At 43.2% G+C, this 22705-nt stretch overlaps 1 long non-coding RNA gene across 3 annotated transcripts in view; it reads left to right on the top strand.

Annotated features, from left to right (window-relative positions):
• Positions 1-22705, top strand: part of LOC137631013 (uncharacterized) — an 84921-nt gene that overhangs the window by 48143 nt on the left and 14073 nt on the right. Inside the window, exons 1-2 of one of the 3 annotated variants that reach the window (XR_011041839.1) lie at positions 3403-3533; positions 16799-16939. The exons of 1 other annotated variant lie outside the window; for it this stretch is intronic. This is a non-coding gene — a long non-coding RNA (uncharacterized lncRNA). Of the gene's footprint in view, positions 1-3402; positions 3534-16798; positions 16940-22705 lie in introns of those variants that run through there. One more of the 3 variants, XR_011041838.1, reaches the window with a different exon arrangement.

Raw genomic sequence — 22705 nt, 5'->3', positions numbered from 1 at the left:
TAAACAGTTAGCTTACAAACTATGCCATTCATGAGCCCATAATTTTCAAAATTTATCCATGAAGATGAATGGTAATTTTGGGGTGTTATTGCTAGCTAAGCTACAGCCCTATTTGGTAAAACAGGGTGCTATAAACGTAAGGACTCCAACAGAAAAATAGGACTAATGTTCCCTCAGCCAAAAGAACTCTAAGCCAATTCTGTGGAAGACCATGGTGCAGAGGCTATGGCAATACCATAATAATTTCTTTGACTAGTACTTGTAACTTAATATTGTAGGGTGTGATTCTTATGTAAGGTATTTGTTTCGTTGGGTAAAAGAAATTTTATCTTAGAATACTTTAGCATTTTTCTCATGTTAGTCTTGAGCTGAGGGGCAATGCAAATGAGACCTTGTTCTATTAGATTTCTTTCGTTTATGATGTTTCCATTATGCAGTTGTTGGAAGATTTTCATATCGTTTATATTTTACAATCGTTTATAAAAGTTATTTTAATAGGTCCTTAATGTCTACAGCATTTAAGTTTCAGTAGATCCCTTATTGTCTACATTAATTATATCAAATAGGCAGTTCCCTTCCCCAACCATTAGGTTATCTATTGTCATGCTTAGTTCTAATGCTACTGTCAAGTAGTGGATTAATTCAGAAGTCATTTAATAACCAAACCCCCAAAAGTACTAAAAATAATAAAAAAGTGAAGGGTCAAGTCAACGGAAGTCTATTACACCTGGTCCTCTTCCCTGCTTCCCTCCACATGAAGGCTCCCACCAACTTTATCCCTGTCCACACGATAGAGGTTTTTTGGAAATACAATAAGGTCATGTATTTGACTACTATGGTAATAAACAAAACATTTGGAATTCAATCATTCTGCCATAACTTCCTAGTATGTGCGAGGGCAGCATCTTAAGCCCTGTCCACATGATCATGCATGCCCGTCGGGCAAACAGTGATACCAGGCCACAATACTTGGTGAAAATGAGGGTTGATGACGGCAGAAGCGGGAAAACTGAAGGCAGGATCTGGCAACACTGTATGATGCCAGATCCCTGTCTGTGGTTTTCCCGCTGCTGACGTCATTAACCTTCATTCTTACTAACTATTGTGGTCTGGTATCACTGTTTGCCCGTCGAGCATGCACGATGATGTGGAAAGGGCTTTAGTCCTACCAGCTGCACCCTATGTTTAGGCTAGCTTACTTTTATTAACCCTAGATTTTTTTTCAATTCAGTCCTATCCATATTTAAAGAATTTTTCTTGACACACAGTAGGCTACATTATTCTACACATGTTATCTGAAGAAACAATTGGAAAAGTGTGATCAGTGAAAGAATATTTAAATGTAGCATTGGAATAGATAGCGTATGTTCCATCACTAATGGGTAGATGAGAAGGAAAATTTAATAGAATTATCTGCTGTAAAACTTATGAAACGGTTTACGTGGTTGATTGGATTTTACCTAAAGTACATCACTTAAAGGTCTTAATTATAGCATTGTTTCATTGCTGCTATAGCTTCATATCCTTCTATGGTATCTTTTTTCTGTTTTGCTGTAATTATTTTTTTGTATTAGAGGCACTTAGCTGTTGAAAAACTCCAAAGACACTTGTGCCTGTCAATATAGATCTAGTCCATAAATCTAATCTGCTGAAACCAATCCGTATTGATATAACTTGTTTGAAAACAATTTAAGTTTTCCCTTCCTTGGCCAATTCCAGTCACTGTCCCTCTCTTACTCTGAAGGTATAACTGTAGAAGTTTTCCTGAAATTTCTTGCTGCAACTTCACTTTTATTCCCTCATCCTTGGGTCTAGAATCCTAACTTATGTATCCTAGAGCAACTGCTAGTTTTCCCCACATTGCACTGGGTCGATAAATAATCCAAATGAGCATTTAGCTAACATTAAAGCCTTCCTAAAGCACAATTCTAGGGACATTTCTACGAGGGAATGAACACTACGTGTGCTCAAAGTAGAATTCCTAGGTGAAAAATATTAATTGATTAAAGAAATTAGTGTGGTATTTGTAATAAGAGTACCTCGGCTTTGGCCCAGTTATGAAATCTATTAAGGGTAAAAAAGTGAAATGTGATCATAGAATAATAGAGCAATTAAAATATACCCTTGTGGAAGTATGTTTTTTCTTCGTAGTGTCTTTAGTTTAATATCGTCATGAAAAGGAAAAATCTAATAGACTTATGGGTCTAGATCATGAAAATCGTGTAATTCAATTTAATAAGGCTTTGGTTATTTAGAAATCACCATTAAGAATGCAAAATTATATAGGAAGTTTTGATCCCCTTAAAGCAAAAACTGCCTTTTTGATAGATTAGGTCGCTAAAAGAGCCGCTTATGCCCCATTCTGATTAGTGATGTTAAATGATGCTAGCCTGAGATATTTTGAAACCCCGTTAAGAATATGAACTGTATACTGTATAAAGTTTTCCCCAAAAAGCAAGTCGCTTAATGTGAGGCATAGTCACGAAGATTACCTTATGGCTTCGTGAATAGTAACTACCTGTGAGTAAGTTCGTAAGCTTCCCATTTTACACAAACCCACTTTTTCTTCATAGAAAACGGAGACAGTTTCAATATTTGTGCATATAAATTATTATAGACATTGCTCCTGGGACTTTGGATCATTCATCTTGACATTGTGATTCGTGAATATTTCCGTAATTAATTTTCCAATTTTTTCATTTATGCTTTTGAACTCATTATATCATTGATACCAAAGAAAACGGTCACGACTCAGGGGATTATGGACATTAGATGCAACGAGTGTTAGTTCAGTGTCTTTGAAATGTTCCTTTTGAAATCTATTGATTATTTTTATAAATATTGTATGTGTAAGTACAGTATTTATATTGCCCAAAACAAAAATACTGATGTAAATTTTTTATTACCCAGCGAACTAGTGATTAATGAAATTCTATCTTTCTAAATTCTTAAGTTCTCCATATACAGATACCCATTTTCTTTATAATTTACCAAAGAAAACTGCTATAATCTAAGGGATAACTGTTATTAGATGAATTGTATGTGTTAGGTCAGGGTCTTGAGAATGTTTCCAATTAAATCCACTGTTAGTTAATCAGATATAATTTATTATAACCTTTAAAACCTTAATAATCAAAATGATTAAACTTTTGTTTTCAAAGAAATCACCGAAAACGCAGTTAGTTAAATTTTGTCCTAGTAAATTTCTAAGTCTCCCATTCAATAATTTTCTCGCTGATAATAAAGAAAATGAAAACTATAGGAAAGTTAAGGTAAACTTTGTAGTCATTACTTGGGATTTGGGATTTTTTGTATTATTATAAGTGTTCTTGAGCCCTTAGTTGCACTTGTATAATAACCTTTTGTTTGACCTCATGTATTGATTGGTTCCTTGCTATCCAACCTCTCGACATCTACTTCGTAACATAACTACAGGATTGTAGATGTGATCCAATCCAATCTAAACAAATCTGCATTTGAAGAAATTATAAAGAATATGGCCCTTGGTAGGCTACTTTCCTTAACACCCAATGGTAAGGCATTTAGAATTTTAATTTTACACACGCATTGCCTGTGAAAATGCACAATTTGTACGTATTCCGATTAGGTAGGCTCATTATTTAAAAAAAAATCCTATGTGTAGTCTTTGAATGGCCTAACTGCTGGCCTCTACAGCGCAAATTCATAAATCCATTCTAATAAATCATGATACTCCTTCGATATTACAAAATCATTTAGGGTTTTAAAATATTTAGATAGAGTTGGCCATTTGAATTTGAGTGGACTTTTGATATAGTTAACTTTTTTTTCCTCGCCAATAGGCCTACTACATTTTTTTTTTTAATTTGCCAGTCTCATAAAATGTTCTGTTTGTCCCTTTTGTACTACCATACAATTTTCTAATATTCTCTCTCCTCTTGCATCGATTGTGACTTCTTATCTTTTTATTGCTTTACAATTTTCTTTCCTTAGTTTTCTTTATCATTTACTTTTCTTTACCATTTTATTTTCTCTACCATTTTCTTATCTTCACCATTTTCTTTTCTTTACCATTTACTTTTCTTTACCATTTTCTTTTCTCTACCATTTTCTTTTCTCTCCCCGTTTCTTTCTTTACCATTGTCTTTTCATTACCATTTTCTTTTCTCTACCATTTTCGTTTGTTTACCATCTTTTCTCTACATTTCCTATTCTCTACCATTTTCTTTTCGTTACCATTTTCTCTTCGTTACCATTTTCTTTTCGTTACCATTTTCTTTAACACTTCTTACGCCCTTAATTTGTTATTTTCTCTTATTCTAATACGATCTTGCAATTTTAGTATATTTCTCATTGATGGCAATTACTGTAACTTCTTATTATCTCTCTCTCTCTCTCTCTCTCTCTCTCTCTCTCTCTCTCTCTCTCTCTCTCTCTCTCTCTCTCTCTCGGCACAGTGTAAAATCCGGACGTCGGAAGTCGGATGCCGTCCGGGAGAATAGAAAACCGCTTGTATCACCGGTAAAGGCGCCATAATACACCACTTTTTGGATACTGGTAATTTTCACTGATACTTTCTGTTATTTCCTGAATAAATGTTTGCAAAATATTGACTTATTTTCATTTTATTGAGAATAATCTCAATCGGACGTCAACATTACACTACATCACACTTACATGCTTATATGTAAAACTGCTTTTGTTGTATTTCTACTTGTAGTCTCATGAAACTTTTAAAATAAACTATTCTAACATGTTTGTTTGGTCGAGACAAGTGCAATTAGGATATCATTGTTGTCAATTTCTTGAAATTTTTTGTCTGATAAAACTTTTTACATTTACCTTTACATTAATTTTAATATTTACCTTTTCTTAATTTTTTTATTATTTCTTTCAATTGAGTATATTTGCTTATATTTATGGTTATGGGAAATAATATGCTGTAGGGTGGTGGATTAGTTGGTTAGACTGTCAACTGCCTTCCCGTGGCTCTGACTGTGCAACAGGCACAGGCTATTATAAAACGAATAAAAACAAATTGATTGATAAAATTTCAGTACATTTCAAGTGAAATAGGCTTCATTTCTTACATGTAGTATCCTGTGTCTGGCTAAAGTTGGCAACATTTTAATTGGTAATGGATCATACTAAACCTATTGGCAACTAAATGCAGGGTAAAGGGAGTGGTAGGCCCTTTCTCCTTATGTTACTTTACAGCCGGGTAAATTCTTATCTATGACTGCTGATTGGCGACGTCCGGCTTTTATCCTAACAGGGTAAAATAGTGGGCAGTTAAATAGTGTAATGTTGACGTCCGATTGAGATTATTCTCAGTAACATGAAAATAAACTAATATTTTTCGAACATTTATTCAAAAAAGAACAGAAAGTATCGGTGAACATTACCAGTCACAAAAAAGAGGTGTATTTTCGCGTCTTTCCCGGTGATACAAGCGATTTTCTGGGCTCAACCTGTGCCGGCCAGTGAAATGCTCCTATAGCACCATTTCTAAGGAATATAACTGCTAAAATATTACCAGAGAAAAAAATGTATAGGAATGTTAGGTTGAACTAGCTCGCTCACCTATTGGTGTCGGTATAATCTAGGGCGTAACAGACCAGAGGTCTCGTACCATTTAGATATCTCCTCTTCAAAATCCCTCAATAGTGAGGTGCGGTTCAACCTCCCCTGCCGCGCAGACTAGTACTACTAACTCTACCCACGCTTGCCCAGCACTCCTTTTTAGCACCTGATACAGTTTAGTTGGTTTTGTTTTTCTCGGTGTTTTTTTTTTTTCTTTTGCATTATTTTCTCCTCTCTACGCATCGATGGTGGAATCCCAAGTTACTCCATCGAAGTTAAGTACTTTATCCATGAGTTTTAAGCGTGAATGGGCAGTGTAACCGTTGTTTTATTAATTCAGAAGTGTTTTATAGTGTTAGCGTTCCTTCTAACCGTTCATGGTTCCACGGTCCTGCCTTTTCTCGCTAGTTCGTTCGTTGTTCTTTTCATTATTGTTATTCGTTCGAACTTTTTGGGAGATTTTACCTTTACACCGATTATATTCTTGCAACTTTAGCGTATCATTATCATTATTATACTATGGTATCAGTGTTAGCGTATCATTAAGGCTCAGTTATGTTGGCATGCCTGCCTTCGTGCATATAGTGGATAGCGTTCCCGCGAGAACTGTTTTGCTGTTTTTTCTAGGAGCGTTTCACTTTGATGTTTTATTGACTATTAGTTTTATTTTCGCTCCACATAATTTTACGTTTTGGTTCGAGTGGGACTCTCGCGTAGCTCTTTATTTGGGTTACTGTTCGGTATCTACCCGCTTCAGTAGTAAGGTTGGTACCCCTGTTTTCCATCTTCCGAGATGACGTCATGCCTCCTCCCTTGCCACTCGCTCAAGTCCCTCTCTTGCCTTATTAACTTAGCATGCCTAGCCATTTTTACGTGATTACGCTTTTTTCATTATTTACTTTTAAGTATTTTTAACAGTTCATATTGTTTTTATTGTCAAACTCCATTATGATCATATTTTTGGGATTTTCCATGTTGTGTTGAGGGGATCTCCAGTTGGTAGCCATGCCTACCACCACCTGTCCACGTGATTCCCCTGTACAAACCCCCCCCCACCCCCCCCCCAGAGCACGTCTCTCCTCTCACTCGATGGTTGTTGGCTATGACATACGGGCCAAGCATGCTTGTTCCTCAGTCTTCCCTCAACATTCCGACATACTGAGGACCGAGATTATCTCACGGGGTGCTACATAGTCTTATTCATCCCGGGCGGTTCTCGTCCCCCCCCCCCCCCCTCCCGTCATCTCGATTGGCCATCAGTCGGGGGAGGGGGAGGGGGAGGGTCGGGACCGCCGGGGACTATATCACGTGCCCTATCCATGTAATCGGGCAGTCTACTTTACGCCTTCTTAGTATGGCTTTTGCTTTTAGCTTAATGGAATTAGGAATGAGACCTTATCTATAGGTTAGGAGTGTCCCCATCATACGGTACCTCCTGCCATTATCGTTCGTAGTAGGACATATTATTAACCTACAATCATAGCATTCTACACGAATCCTTACCTTCGTCCCGGTACATTCTCCCACCGTACCCTCCCGTCATCAGACATTGGGACCTCCGGGCTTACAATACTGCCGGATCTGATGACACTGACACAGTTTATGATTCCTACTTTCCCTACGGGAACCCTATATTTTATCGGATGTTAATGTATTGGATCATAATGATAGGAGTTTTTTATTATATGTATTAAGGATGTAACTTTAAGTTTACTTTAAGTATTTCTGTTCCCAGTCCGGGACTATTATTTTCTACTATTTAATCTCTTATTTATACATCCTTTTTATACCTCCCTGGTAATGACGGGATGGTATATTCCTCGCTATGACAATATTATTTCATTGATAATCTTGACTTATTAGGGAATTGTTTCAACAATGTCAGTTAATTTTTGATAATTTTTTCCCCGGTTACTATACCGGTCCGAATTTTGTTCATAGCCTTTTGTCCCGATTTCATATCGTCTATTTTAAGAATCCGGAACACCCGGATCTTTTTAGGTTATTAACCTATTATGGGATACTCATGTATCTGTATTTTATTCTATACTTCCCAAGTAGCGACGGGATAGTGTATTTCAAGCTATGACAATATTATTTCATTGATAACCTTAACTTATTACGGAATTGTTTTAACAATGTCAGTTTATTTATAAGTTTTTCCCCGGTTACTAAACCGGTCCTAGAGTTTGTTCATAGCCCTTTGTCCCGGTTTCATATCGGTCTATTTTAAGAATCCGTAACACCCGGATCCTTTTAGGTTACTAACCTATTATGGGATACTCATGTATCTTTATTTCATTCTATACTTCCAAAGTAGCAACGGGATAGTATATTTCTAGCTATGACAATATTATTTCATTGATAATCTTAACTTATTACGCAGTTTCATATTGGTCTAATTTAAGAATTCGGAGCAACCGGATCTCTTTAGGTTACTGACCTGCTATGGGATACTTATGTATCTTTATGTTATTCTATACTTCCCCAGTACCGACGGGATAGTATATTTCTCGCTATGACAATATTATTTTGTTGATAATCTTCACCTTTTACGGAATTATTTTAACAATGTCAGTTAATTTATGAAAAGTTTTTTCCCCGGTTACTATACCGGTCCGAAATTTTGTTCATAGCCTTTGATCCCGGTTTCATACCGGTCTATTTTAAGAATTTGGAGCACCCGGATCTTTTTGGGTTACTACCCTACTATGGGACACACTGTAGGTGCCCCTGTCGTTACTATCTATAATTTTAACTATCTATAATCTTTTGGGATTTTCATTTTATTTCCTTTGTGATTGATCGGTTTAAACATTTATTCTCGATCTATTTATTTTACATTCCCAACGGAGTTACCTTGTTCATTAGTAATGATATACCCTCTTTCGGAGCTCGCAGTCTTCCATGACTTCTACCTTGGCGACTCTTTAGATCTGGGTTGGCTGGTTCGCCCGGAGTGTCAGGCCAAAGAGACCCTGTGTCACTTCCTTTTAGGGGTTTTCAAGGAAGCACGTGGCTGATGTCAGGCCACGTCCTGTTGTCCCTAAAGTTAAAGCTACCCGCCAGCCCCTATCAAAGACTCACAGGTCTTCCAAATCACCAAACCAGTTAAGTCTTAGGGACCACGGCTAGATAAGGTCCCTAAGGAGACCGTTACCTTCCCAAAAGAACAGGCTCAGTCTGTTTGGGTTAGAACCCTGAACGAGTAGGGTTGCACGAACACCATGCTGACTCCCCACAAGAGCACATACACTATGTTTCTTGTGGACGAGCAGACCCCTACTCCTGGCGTCACCAAGATGGTGGACTTAGCTCTTCAGGCAGTGGCCGAAGGCAAACCTTTGCCCCAGCTTCGGGAGACAGACCCTACATCTCTTCTGCTCCCATCAGGTAACGAATGTTGGCTTAACATTCAGTCAACATTTACCTCTGGTAAGTTATCTGCTGATTGTGCGTCGACGCGATTTAGCGAACAACTTCCAAGACTTCCTGAAACCTTAATTCGACTCGAGTTCGAGTCCCAGTCTAAGTTTAGCAGGAGCCTAAATGTCTCGACGATGGCGGAGATGTTTTCCCTCAACTATGATGGGGAACACGCTTTTAAGGTCATGACAAATGCCACCTTACAATCCTTGTTATCGGATTGCTATGACTTCTTGGTAGCCAGAAGACGTTGCCGTAGACATGTTCTATCAGAGGCTACTATCCGCCATGAGCCGAATAAACTCATTAAAGCCTCCGCTTGGGGCCCGGACCTGTTCCCGGAGGACATGGTCAACTCGGTGTTAAGCGAAGCTGTCAAGGTGAACCAGAGCCTCAAAGTCCGTTGGGGTCTCACTCCCAAACGGAAGTTCGAACAGTCGAACGTTTAATCCCGGGGCAGGAAAAGGCTACGTCCTTATAACTCTGCCCAGTTCCGCCAGACTCTCCAGGTAGTCCAGCCGGTCCCGGTTGCTCAGACCATCCAACCCTCCACCTCCAAGCCTCAGCCCCAAGAGGGATATGTTCTCTTCCCTAAAAGCCAAGTGGCTTCGAGTTCGTTCACCTCACCGGCTTATAACCCTGCCTATGAGTCCCGGGGTTCCTCTCAAGGATACCAGCGAGGCAGGGGCCTTGGTTCACGAGGATCCTTTCAGAACAGAAGCAAGGGGAGATATTTCTCCCGTGGAAAGGGATCACGCGGAGGCCGTGGCGGAAAACCCTCCACCTACTGAGATTCTTCAGGTAGGAGGGAGGCTTTATGCGTTCAGGGGTCTCTGGAGGTTCAGTCCTTGGGCCTTCAGCATAATTTCCAAGGGCCTGGGGTGGAGTTGGATAGAAGGGCCTCCTCCACCGAACAAATTCCATCAACTCCTGCCACCGGATCTGACCCTGTTTACCCAGGATCTATTGCGCAAGAACGCGATCAAAGAAACCAAACATCTGAAGTCTCTAGGTCGCTTATTCAGCGTCCCGAAAAAAGACTCGGGCAGCCGGAGAGTCATCCTCGATCTTGCCCGGCTAAACTTGTTCATTCAATGCGACAAGTTTCACATGCTTACCGTCTCGCTGGTACGGACCTTACTTCCCCGTGGGGCCGTCACCACCTCCATCGAAGTTACCGATGCTTACTATCATGTTCCAATAGCGAGACATTTCCGCCCATTCCTAGGATTCAGACTAGGCAACAAGGCTTACACGTTCAAAGTGTTGCCTTTCGGGCTCAACATCGCGCCCAGAATCTTCACGAAACTGGCAGAATCAGTCATTCAAGAACTTCGAACCCAAGGGGTCCAAGTCGTCGCATATCTGGACGATTGGCTAATCTGGTCAGACAACGTCGAGGATTGTCTCAAAGCGACAAACAAAGTGATCCAGTATCTTCAGTCTCTGGGATCCAAAATAAATTTCAAAAAGTCCCGCCTAACACCTAAGACCAAGTTTCAGTGGCTGGGATTACAATGGGACCTACGCTCTCACACCCTATGTCTCCCCAGGTCCAAGAGAATAGAGATTGCGAAGAATACCAAACGCTTTCTCGGGGAAAAGATAACATCCAGAAGGAACCAAGAAATGATCCTAGGATCCCTACAATTCGCTTCAGTGACAGACCTCCTTCTGAAAGCGAAACTGAAGGACATAAACCGGGTTTGGCGCTCCAGAGCGAACAACAAATTTCGAGACAAGAAGACCCGTCTTCCTCCCATTCTTCGGAAGAGGCTTCTCCCATGGACAACCTCCAAGAGCCTGTCGAAATCGGTCCCGCTACGGTACCCTCCTCCAAAGATAGTCTTCCACGCGGATGCCTCCCTATCAGGTTGGGAAGGTTATTCCCAACACAGGAAGGTTCAGGGCCTTTGGTCCACAATGTTCCAACAGTTCCACATAAACGTCCTAGAAGCCGTGGCGGTCTTATTAACTCTAAAACATCTTTCCCCGGCCAAGAAGCAACACCTGAGACTAGTTCTCGACAACGAAGTTATAGTTCGTTGCCTAAACAGAGGGGGCTCCAAGTCAGGCACCATCAACCATGCGATGGTAGCACACTTTTCCCTAGCAGCCTCGAACCAATGGCACCTATCGGCTGTCCATCTGGCTGGAGTTCGGAACGTTGTGGCAGACGCACTCTCAAGGACGACCCCGTTGGAATCAGAATGGTCACTAGACCGAAAATCGTTTCAGTGGATCCTTTCCCAGGTACCGGACCTCCAGGTAGATCTCTTCGCGACGGAGTCCAACCACAAACTGAAATGTTATGTGGCCCCCAACCTGGACCCTCGGGCTTACGCCACAGATGCCATATCTCTGAGCTGGAACACCTGGGAAATGATTTATCTTTTCCCACCGGTGAACCTATTGATGAAGGTGCTGGACAAACTTCGAACCTTCAAAGGTCAAGTAGCCCTGGTGGACCCCAATTGGCCCAAGAGCAATTGGTTTCCTCTTTTACTGGAGCTGAGTCTCCGCCCTCGCCAGATTCCCAACCCGACTTTGACCCAAATAGTACAAACGCGCACTGCGTTCGCTTCCTCAAACATTCGGAACGCCCTAACTTTATGGACTTCATAAAGTTTGTGGCCCACAAAGGGGCTAACATAGATTCCCAGAATACTTGAGTCAGGTTTGGCAGCTAACACTATTACTACCATTAAATCTGCCTTGAAGAAAATTTTCCTGGTCGGGTTTAATATAGATCTAACAGACTCATTGCTAGCTTCAATTCCAAGAGCTTGTGCCAGACTGAAACCATCTATTTGTCCTAACTCGGTTTCCTGGTTTCTCAATGATGTCCTCAAACTGGCGTCAGAAACCATCAACGACTCATGTGAGTATATACCTCTACTCAGAAAAACTCTATTCCTTATGAGTTTAGCATCCGGCGCTAGAATTTCGGAATTAGCGGCCTTGTCAAGAGATCCAGGCCACATCGAGTTCCTTCCATCAGGAGAAGTCCTCCTCTCCCCAGACAAAGTCTTCTTGGCCAAAAATGAAGACCCTCAAAACAAATGGTCCTCCTGGAAAATTATCCCGCTCCCTCAGGATCCTTCCCTGTGCCCTGTTACCACTCTAAAGTCCTTTCTATCAAGGACTTCCTATAAGACCTCAGGACCCTTGTTCGTCAGAGAACAGGGAGGGACTATAACTTTAAAAGGGATCAGACAACAGATTTTGTATTTTATCAAACAGGCTAATCCTGAGTCTTTCCCTCACGTCCATGACATACGGGCGGTAGCAACCTCAATAAATTTTTTCCATCATATGAACTTTGCAGATCTTACTAAATATACCGGATGGAAATCCCCGTCAGTGTTCAGGCGGTACTATCTTAAACATCTAGAGGCCCTTCAGCTCGCTACCGTAGCCGCAGGGAGCGTGGTATCCCCTGAACAAATTAATTCCTAATTAATTCCTGAATGTACTACGTCTTGCCATCTTCTTCCTCTTACCTGCCTCACTTACAGTACCTACCTGAGTTCAGTTTGTTGTGTCACCCATGGGTGTCCCCATGTCTTAGATATTGTTTATCTCTATTATTGTCATATTTACATTTTGTCCTGCGAATTATATTTCTTTTATGTCCAGTTTTATATGGTTTTATCTAAGATATTCTGACCTCAGATCATATTTTGTTTTCAAGTTATATTTTTTACATTTTTCATCCCTTCCTGGGATATACCCTGTCAGTTTTTGATGTTATAAAAGACTATCGTCTACTACTGCAAGTCTTGATTAAACCAATGTTATGTTATGTTGATTTTAATTCGTTCCCTTATATTTACTGAAGTTTGGGTTCGTTTCTCTGGTACTATTTCACTGGCCGGCACAGGTTGAGCCCAGAAAAGGGATTTTGACGAAGGAAAAATCTATTTCTGGGCGAGAGACCTGTGCCGCCCAGTGAACCCACCCTAGTTGTCCCCCCTGATCAGACCCCAAACTTAGGGGTGCTATAAGGAGTGCTGGGCAAGCGTGGGTAGAGTTACTAGTACTAGTCTGCGCGGCAGGGGAGGTTGAACCGCACCTCACTATTGAGGGATTTTGAAGAGGAGATGTCTAAATGGTACGAGACCTCTGGTCTGTTACGCCCTAGATTATACCGACACCAATAGGTGAGCGAGCTAGTTCAACCTAGCATTCCTATACATTTTTTTCTCTGGTAATATTTTAGCAGTTATATTCCTTAGAAATGGTGCAATAGGAGCATTTCACTGGGCGGCACAGGTCTCTCGCCCAGAAATAGATTTTTCCTTCGTCAAAATCCCTTTTCTATTCTCCCGGACGGCGTCCGACGTCCGGATTTTACACTGTGCTCTCTCTCTCTCTCTCTCTCTCTCTCTCTCTCTCTCTCTCTCTCTCTCTCTCTCTCTCTCTCTCTCTCTCTCTCTCTCTCTCTGTTTTGTGTGTCCAAGTACATACAATGTTATGTACTTTTCTTAACATTTTTTCTCTTCTATCAGTTATTGTGACTCCCTACGTTTCTTTTACATAACACTATTTTTTTATCACTTACCTGTGTTATTTTTGTTGTCCTTTCTGTCAAACTTTTGCTTCTCATAGAATTTATCGTTATGCTGTTTTTTTTTTTTTTGGTAACACTATTGTTTCTTTCTTATAACACTTGCTTTTTCCTCTTGCCACTCTCTCAAATATGCAGTTCACACTTTTTATATGACCTGGCGTTCTTTTATTTTGTATTTTTCTTTCTCATATTTATTTTGACTTCCAATAGATTCTTTCTCATGTCATTTGTTTTTCACCCTTTATATATGACTTTGTATTACTTTGTTGGCACTTTTCTCTCATCGTTTAATCTTCACTTCCAATAGGTTCTCTCTCATAACACTTGTTTTTAAGTTATTTTGATTTCCATTAGGTTCTCTCTCATAAAACCTTTTGTTTTTCAGTTTTTTATGACCTTGCATTCTTTTCCTGTTATTTTTCTCTCATAATTTATTTTGATTTCCAATAGGTTCTGTCTCATAACACTTATTTTTCAGTTATTTTGATTTCCAATAGGTTCTCTCTCAAAACACTTGTTTTTCTGTTATTTTGATTTCCAATAGGTTTCTCTCAAATCGCTTGTTTTTCAGTTATTTTGATTTCCAATAGGTTCTCTCTCAAAACACTTGTTTTTCAGTTATTTTGATTTCCAATAGGTTCTCTGAAAACACTTGATTTTCAGTTATTTTGATTTCCAATAGGTTCTCTCTGAAAACACTTGTTTTTCAGTTATTTGATTTCCAATAGGTTCTCTCTCAAAACACTTGTTTTTCTGTTATTTTGATTTCCAATAGGTTCTCTCTCAAAACACTTGTTTTTCAGTTTTTTTTTATTTCCAATAGGTTCTCTCTCAAAACACTTGTTTTTTTCAGTTATTTTGATTTCCAATAGGTTCTCTGAAAACACTTGTTTTTCAGTTATTTTGATTTCCAATAGGTTCTCTGAAAACACTTGTTTTTCAATTATTTGATTTCCAATAGGTTCTCTCTCAAAACACTTGTTTTTCTGTTATTTTGATTTCCAATAGGTTCTCTCTCAAAACTCTTGTTTTTCAGTTTTTGTTTTTTTATTTCCAATAGGTTCTCTCTCAAAACACTTGTTTTTCAGTTATTTTGATTTCCAATAGGTTCTCTGAAAACACTTGTTTTTCAGTTATTTTGATTTCCAATAGGTTCTCTCTCAAAACACTTGTTTTTCAGTTATTTGATTTCCAATAGGTTCTCTGAAAACACTTGTTTTTCAGTTATTTTGATTTCCAATAGGTTCTCTCTCAAAACACTTGTTTTTCTGTTATTTTGATTCCCAATAGGTTCTCTCTCAAATCACTTGTTTTTCAGTTTTTTTTATTTCCAATAGGTTCTCTCTCAAAACACTTGTTTTTTCAGTTATTTTGATTTCCAATAGGTTCTCTGAAAACACTTGTTTTTCAGTTATTTTGATTTCCAATAGGTTCTCTCTCAAAACACTTGTTTTTCAGTTATTTGATTTCCAATAGATTCTCTCTCAAAACACTTGTTTTTCTGTTTTTTTTTATTTCCAATAGGTTCTCTCTCAAAACACTTGTTTTTTCAGTTATTTTGATTTCCAATAGGTTCTCTGAAAACACCTGTTTTTCAGTTATTTTGATTTCCAATAGGTTCTCTCTCAAAACACTTGTTTTTCTGTTATTTTGATTCCCAATAGGTTCTCTCTCAAATCACTTGTTTTTCAGTTTTTTTTTTCATTTTCAATAGGTTCTCTCTCAAAACACTTGTTTTTTCAGTTATTTTGATTTCCAATAGGTTCTCTGAAAACACCTGTTTTTCAGTTATTTTGATTTCCAATAGGTTCTCTCTCAAAACACTTGGTTTTCAGTTATTTGATTTCCAATAGGTTTCTCTCAAAACACTTGTTTTTTCAGTTATTTTGATTTCCAATAGGTTCTCTGAAAACACTTGGTTTTCAGTTATTTTGATTTCCAATAGGTTCTCTCTCAAAACACTTGTTTTTCAGTTATTTTGATTTCCAATAGGTTCTCTCTCAAAACACTTGTTTTTCTGTTATTTTAATTTCCAATAGGTTCTCTCTCAAAACTCTTGCTTTTCAGTTTTTTTTTTATTTCCAATAGGTTCTCTCTCAAAACACTGTTTTTCAGTTATTTTGATTTCCAATAGGTTCTCTCTCAAAACACTTGTTTTTCTGTTATTTTAATTTCCAATAGGTTCTCTCTCAAAACTCTTGCTTTTCAGTTTTTTTTTTATTTCCAATAGGTTCTCTCTCAAAACACTGTTTTTTCAGTTATTTTGATTTCCAATAGGTTCTCTCTCAAAACTCTTGCTTTTCAGTTTTTTTTTTTTATTTCCAATAGGTTCTCTCTCAAAAAACTGTTTTTTCAGTTTTTATGACCTTGCATTCTTTTCTTGGTATTTTTCTCTCGTAATTTATTTTGATTTCCAATAAGTTCTTTACCATGCAACGTGTTCCTCTCTCAATATGTGTTCACCCTTTTTTGTACTATTTTACGCCCTTTTCCTGATTAATTATTTTTTTTTTACTGGCATTTATTGTTATTTGATTTCGTAGTATACTTTAGTGTACTAAGCTCTTTTACCACTAACCTTTCCAATTTATTTATTGTCTTTTTTTTATACGTCATTAGGTGCATTTTTTCCATTGATCATTTCTCTTAGCATTTTAGTGACAGTAATCACTGCTTTTGTTCAGAATCGGTTGCTTTTATTGTAAAAATTAATGTTAATTTCGATTTTTTTTCGTATCTATTACAGTATACTGTAATTTTACCTTAATTCCCTTGTATGTTTGCATAGCAATATTATGGATTGCTTTTTCCCCCGATCCCTCTTCGTTTGCTTGAGTATCCTCTACTTTTATTAGCCCCATGGTTTCATTTTACCGTAATGATTGTGATATATATGAACCCCACAATCTTTTGATTTCTTCCTTGTTTCGCCCAAAATACACAACGTTTATGGACTTTTTTAAACTCTTCGTTGTTTTAGTAATGCCATGAATTTGTCGCTCTGTTTAGCTTTTGATAAATTTCCCAACTAATTAATAATTTAGTGTATTTTCATGCATGTTATTATAAGCATGTCTATCTTATTGCAACAAAGTTTTGTTCCTATTAAATGTTTTCACTTGTTTGCAAATATGTTGTAGGAGACATTAACTTAGTAAAAGTACTAGCTCTCGCTGTTTGTGTACATTACAATTTCCTTGGGTTATTTATTTTTGTTTTTGCTTTTTCTTTTTCTAGAGTGTTGTGAAGTTGGCCTCTACGATGCGGAAGTGTCCTGGGTTGCCTGACCGCCCTTGTGGGACCTTCATGTTGGCAATAGACATCGACCCATACACCTTATGCCCTTATTGTAGGGGTCAACGGTGTGATAGTGGTAGTGTATGTATTGAATGTAGGGAGTGGTCTACCTCACAGTGGGAGAGGTTTTCCCGGCGCCAGAAGAAGTCCAAACGGGATATTTCTCCTTCAAAGGTTTCTTTGAAGAAGGAAAATCCTAAGAACTCTTCTTCCGTGGCCCAAACCTCCTCCGAAGCTCCCACTCGATCGGCTTCTCTCGAGAGGCCGTCGAGTGATAGCGTAGGCCGTATTGTTGTTGACCGATCTCGGGGTTTGGGAGAGGGAGTTGCCTCCCATAGCGAGGCAGTTCCTCCTCCCCCCCCCCCCCCCGGGGGAGGATTTAATTGTTTCTCCTAATGTAAATGTGAGTAATAATGATCTTTTACAGCCTTGGGCTTCCTTGGGGCTTCCTTGGGGCTTCAGGGCTCGCCCTCCAAGGAAGCCCTGTTTGACATGATCAGGATGGGAGCAGCTGTCAAACAGTCAGCGATGGTAGCAGAGGTTGACCTTCTGTCTATCGTCGAGGCTGTTGTGGCAGAGACTTCCAATGAGTGTGTTCAAACCTCTGTTCCTGTTGTAGCTGAAGGTTTAGCTCCCCCCTCCGAACACCCTTCGAGGGAGGAACTAAGTCCAACGGTCTCTCCTGCAGGTGATTCTCCCCCTCAGGGGAGTTCACTGACAGAGACTCCTCTTCGGAGGACTGCCGATGGTCTGCCTGCTGCTCCCAGAGGACGTATAAGATGTAAGGCTCGCCTTCCTCTTCGTCTCCGAGGTCTACCTTCTCCTCACAAGGGTGTTAGGAGGCGCCTCTTCGGGTCTTCATCCTCGCAGTCCGCCGCAGAGGAACCTCATCCTTCAGCGACCGTTCCTGCTACTTCTTTGGACCTGGACCTCTCCGCAGATCGTACGCGATCTCCTTCTCCTGCCAGACCTGCTGACCTGCTGTCGTACTACTTAGCTGCAGATGCACTGTGGGCACCCACCCATCCCGTTATCCAACGGGCACCGGTCCCTTCGGGGCAAAAGGGGCTTTCACACATTGTGTGCAAGTCCCTTGAGCGCCAGCGCTCGTCAGTTGCAGACACGTCTCGCCAGCGCTCACCTGCACGCCCACGATCTCCTGTGCGCCCATGATCTCCTGCTCGCTCGGCGGTTCCAGAGACAACGCGCCAGCGCTCGCCTGCACGCCCACGATCTCCTGTGCGCCCACGATCTCCTGTGCGCCCACGATCTGCTCGCCCTCACCACTGCGCGCCCTCAGCCTGATGCGCGCCATGCACGCCCACTGTCTCCTACTCGTCGGCGCTCTCCTGTTCGTCAGCGATCTCCTGTGTGCCAGCGCTCTCCTGCTCGCCAGCGCTCGCCTGTGCGCCATCGTTCGCCTGCTTACCCACGATCTTCGGATCTGGCCTCCAGAGGGAAGACTTCTTCCTCCCCTGTTCGCCAGCGCTCTCCACCGCACCACCGATCGCCGACACGCCACCGGATCTCGCCTGCTCGCCATCCCTCGCCTACGCGCCATCGCCCGCAGTCTCCATCGCGCGCCCACGCGCCTACTGCTAGGGATATTTCCCCTGTGCGCGCACGCCCAACGGCTTCACCCTTACGGGCCCTTCGGGATCCTGTGACTACACACTGTCTGAGGTCTCCAGAACGCGTACCTGCGCGCCAACGCGCACCTGCGCGCCAACGCGCCCCTTCACTTGCGCGCCAACGCGCCCCTTCACTTGCGCGCCAACGCGCCCCTTCACTTGCGCGCCAACGCGCCCCTTCACCTGCGCGCCAACGCGCCCCTTCACCTGCGCGCCCACATGCCCTGTCGCCTACGCGCCCACTAGCTCCTTCTCCTGCGCGCCATCGCTCGCCCATGTGCCAACACGCGCCCTCTCCCACGCGTCGACGCTCGCCTGCGCATCGACGCTCGCCTGCGCGTCGACGCTCGCCTGCGCGTCGACGCTCGCCTGCGCGTCGACGCTCGCCTGCGCGTCGACGCTCGCCTGCGCGCCATCGCTCGCCTGCGCGCCATCGCTCGCCTGCGCGCCATCGCTCGCCTGCGCGCCATCGCTCGCCTGCCCGCCATCGCTCGCCTGCCCGCCATCGCTCGCCCTCGCCCCCGCGCGTCCGCACCCAATCCAGGCAATAACCTATCACGCGATGCCCAGCGCGTTCCCACACGAGAGGCTGCAGGACAACGCACAGTCAGGTCGTCCTCATCGCGTCCACCCCCCCCCCCCCCCCCGTAAGGGCAGGACAGTACGCTCAACGGAGGGAGGGAAATCTCCGGACAGGTCCAGGAACGTTTCTTCCACAGCTTCTTCTTTTCAGGCAGACCCTGTTGTAGTTTCCACTCCTAGGATCTTACGATCCCCTTCCCTCCAGAGGGTGTCTCTGACAGCGCTGCTGTCAGTCGGCAGCCCTGGTTTGGGTCCTTTATCAGAACGGTTGCGCAGGCTTTCAAGCCCGCTTTCTCTGAACTATGCTTCAAATCAGCGGCAATCTCGGCCCTCCTGAAGAGGAAGAGAGGAGTGGACGACGTGGTAACTTCTCCTAGGGCGAAACTGGCTCCTCAGAAGTCTTTGAGAAAGGCTCCCTCCCCCCCCCGAGACTTTCTCTCCCTTCCCTGTGGATGAGGATTTCCCGTCCTCAGGGGATTCACGTGAGGTGAGGCGTTCTCCCAGTGCACCAATGGGAGAAACCCCACCTCAAGCTGAGAAGTCTTCCCGGGTGGAGGTGGAGACGAGCCTCCCACCATCTTTGTTGAAATCCTGCATCTCTCCCAGGAGGGAGTCGAAGGACTCCAAGACAATTCATCTTCGAGGAAAAGACCAGAGCCAGCTAAGCCCGCAGAGAACATCCACGAGTCCCCCCAAGAGGAGCCTTTTGGGACTGGAGACCTTGCTGCTAGTCCATCAGGAGGAGAACCGCAAGAGTCGGAACATGCCTTCTGGCAAGTTATGACTCTGATGAGGAACCTCAACGGATTCGCGGATCCAGGGATTCCTCCTCGAGAGGGCAAGGACACGGTTCTGGACCAAGTCTTTGGTACCCAGAAGCCCCCTAAAGCCAGCGCGGCTTTGCCTTGGTCCCAGGGGGTTAAGAGTGCCAGAGATAAGGTCGAGAGCCAGCTCTCCGAGCTTGCCTCCTCCAGCCGTTCCAGTGCCGGAAACAAACTCCACCCACCTCCTCGTGTCCACCAGAGGAGGTACTTCGAGATCATGGAGGAGTCTTGTTTAGCTCTTCCCCTTCAGCACTCAGTGGAAGAGCTCTCCAGGGGAGTACCTCTTGAGAGAGACTCCAACCGGCCAGTGTCGTTCTCGGCCTCGGAGATCCTCAGCCAGGAGAAGGTAGCGAAGTGTGCCATGCAGGCAACTTCGTGGCTGGATATCTGGCTAGGGTCTCTTGGCATCCTGATACGATTCGAGGACTTCTCTAAGGAGAGTACCAGGAAGGCCTTGGAGACCTTCCTTCTTTCAGGCACTCATACCATCGAGTTTCTAGCCCACCAAGTCTCGAACTTGTGGGCCAATTCTCTCCTGAAACGCCGAGATGCGGTGTCTGAAAGATTTAACACGAAGGTCCCCAGCACCGAGGTCAGTAGGCTCAGACATTCCTCCCTTTTGGGGAGTAGTCTGTTTGAGCCGAAAGATGTAGAGCAGGCGGCTGAGAGGTGGAGGAAGTCCAACCAGAACTCCCTCCTCCATAGGGCTTTAATATCAAAGCCCTATAAACCTCCAGCACGTCAACAACCTCGCCCTACAAAGACGACGAAACCGGCAGTAGCACCAAAGGCAATGGTGTCGAAGCAGCCCTTTCCTGTCAAAGACAAGATAGGCAAAAAGTCCTCCAGGGTATGGAAAAATCCTAAGGGGAGTGGCCGAGGCCGCAAACGCTAGGATTGGCAATCCCCCTGCATGTCCACCAGTGGGGGGATGCCTTTAAAGTTGCGCAGACAGGTGGCAGCAACTCGGGGCCGATTCCTGGACGATCTCCGTGATCAGTCTAGGATATCGCGTCCCGTTCATAACATCTCTACCTCCCCTGACAGCGAATCCAGTGTCGTTGAGCTCTCTTACCATGGGAAGAAGTCGAGACCATGTTGAAGAAGGGCGCCCTCCATGAGGTCGTCGACGGGTCCCCAAGCTTCTTCAGTTGACTCTTTCTTGTAAAGAAGGCGTCTGGAGGCTGGAGACCAGTCATCGACCTCTCAGCTCTGAACAGGTTTGTCAAGCAGACCTTGTTCAGCATGGAGACGGCAGACATGGTCAGACTCGCAGTGAGACCGCGAGACTTCATGTGTACACTGGATCTGAAGGACGCGTACTTCCAGATCCCAATACATCCGTCTTCAAGGAAGTACTTAAGATTCAGCCTAGACAACAAGATCTACCAGTTCAAGGTGCTGTGTTTCGGTCTCTCCACAGCACCTCAGGTTTTCAACAGTGTTTTCACCCTCATATCTCCGTGGGCACACAGGATCGGCATCCGTCTCCTCCGTTATCTGGACGACTGGCTGATCCTAGCAGACTCGGAGTCAACCCTTCTTCGACACCGAGACAAACTTCTGGGAATTTGCCAAGATCTATGGATCATGATAAATCTCGAGAAGTCTTCTCTGCTTCCTACCCAAAGACTGGTATATCTAGGCATGATATTGGACACCAATCTCCACAAAGCCTTCCCATCAGACGACAGGATAGCAAGACTGAGGAAGGTCGCAAGTCCTTTCCTCAGACGAGACGAACTTCCAGCCCAGTCGTGGTTACGTCTCCTCGGCCATCTCTCATCCTTGGCCCATCTAGTTCCCAACGGTCGTCTCAGAATGAGATCTCTGCAATGGCAACTGGAGTCTCGGTGGAGTCAAGGACACGATTCCCCGGACGTCTTGATCCCTGTGGGTCTCGCGGGACGGACGGACCTTCAGTGGTGGGTGGCAGACGAGAACCTACGAAAGGGAGTGGATCTTCTCGTCCTCCCCCCGGATTTGATGCTGTTTTCGGACGCCTCAAAGAAAGGGTGGGAGGCCCACGTTCTGAACCACAGGGCCTCAGGCCTGTGGTCAGAATCAGAAAAGTGCCTCCATATAAATCTGCTAGAAATGAAGGCCGTATTTCTGGCCTTTCAACAGTTCCAACAGCACCTGGCGTGTCACTCTGTGGTGGTGATGAGCGACAACACCACAGTAGTGGCTTACATCAACAAGCAGGGAAGTACCTTTTCAGAACAGCTATCCTATCTTGCAGTAGAGATACTGAGATGGACCAAGTCCACTCGATTCCACTATCAGCTCGCTTCATTCCAAGCAAGAGGAATGTGCTCGCCAACAGTCTGAGCAGAGCGTCTCAGATAGTGAGTACCGAGTGGTCTTTGGATCGTCAAGTAGCCAACAAAGTCCTGACTTTGTGGGGTTCCCCGACTGTGGATCTGTTCGCGACAGCATTGAACTTCAAACTGCCGCTGTACTGCCCCCCAGTTCTGGATCCCAAGGCTCTCTGGCAAGATGCTTCCCAAAAACGGTGGGACAACATCGACGTATATGCCTTTCCTCCGTTCTGTCTGATGAGGAGGGTACTCAACAAGACCAGAATATCGGTCAATCTCTCGACGACCCTCATAGCTCCGCTGTGGCATCACGCGGAATGGTTTCCGGACCTTCTGCAACTCCTTACGGAGCCTCCGAGAGAACTCACTCCGCAACACGAGCTACTCAAACAACCACACGCCAACATCTTTCCTTCACGCCTGGAGACTATCCAGCATCTCACGCAGAGAGAGGATTTTCGCAACAAGTTGCGGAAAGGATGTCTGGAC

This window comes from Palaemon carinicauda, chromosome 39 (assembly GCF_036898095.1).
Source record: "Palaemon carinicauda isolate YSFRI2023 chromosome 39, ASM3689809v2, whole genome shotgun sequence".
Lineage (NCBI taxonomy): Eukaryota > Metazoa > Arthropoda > Malacostraca > Decapoda > Palaemonidae > Palaemon > Palaemon carinicauda.
Note: the sequence above shows the minus strand (reverse complement) of the source record. Positions and strands in the feature narration are given on the sequence as shown.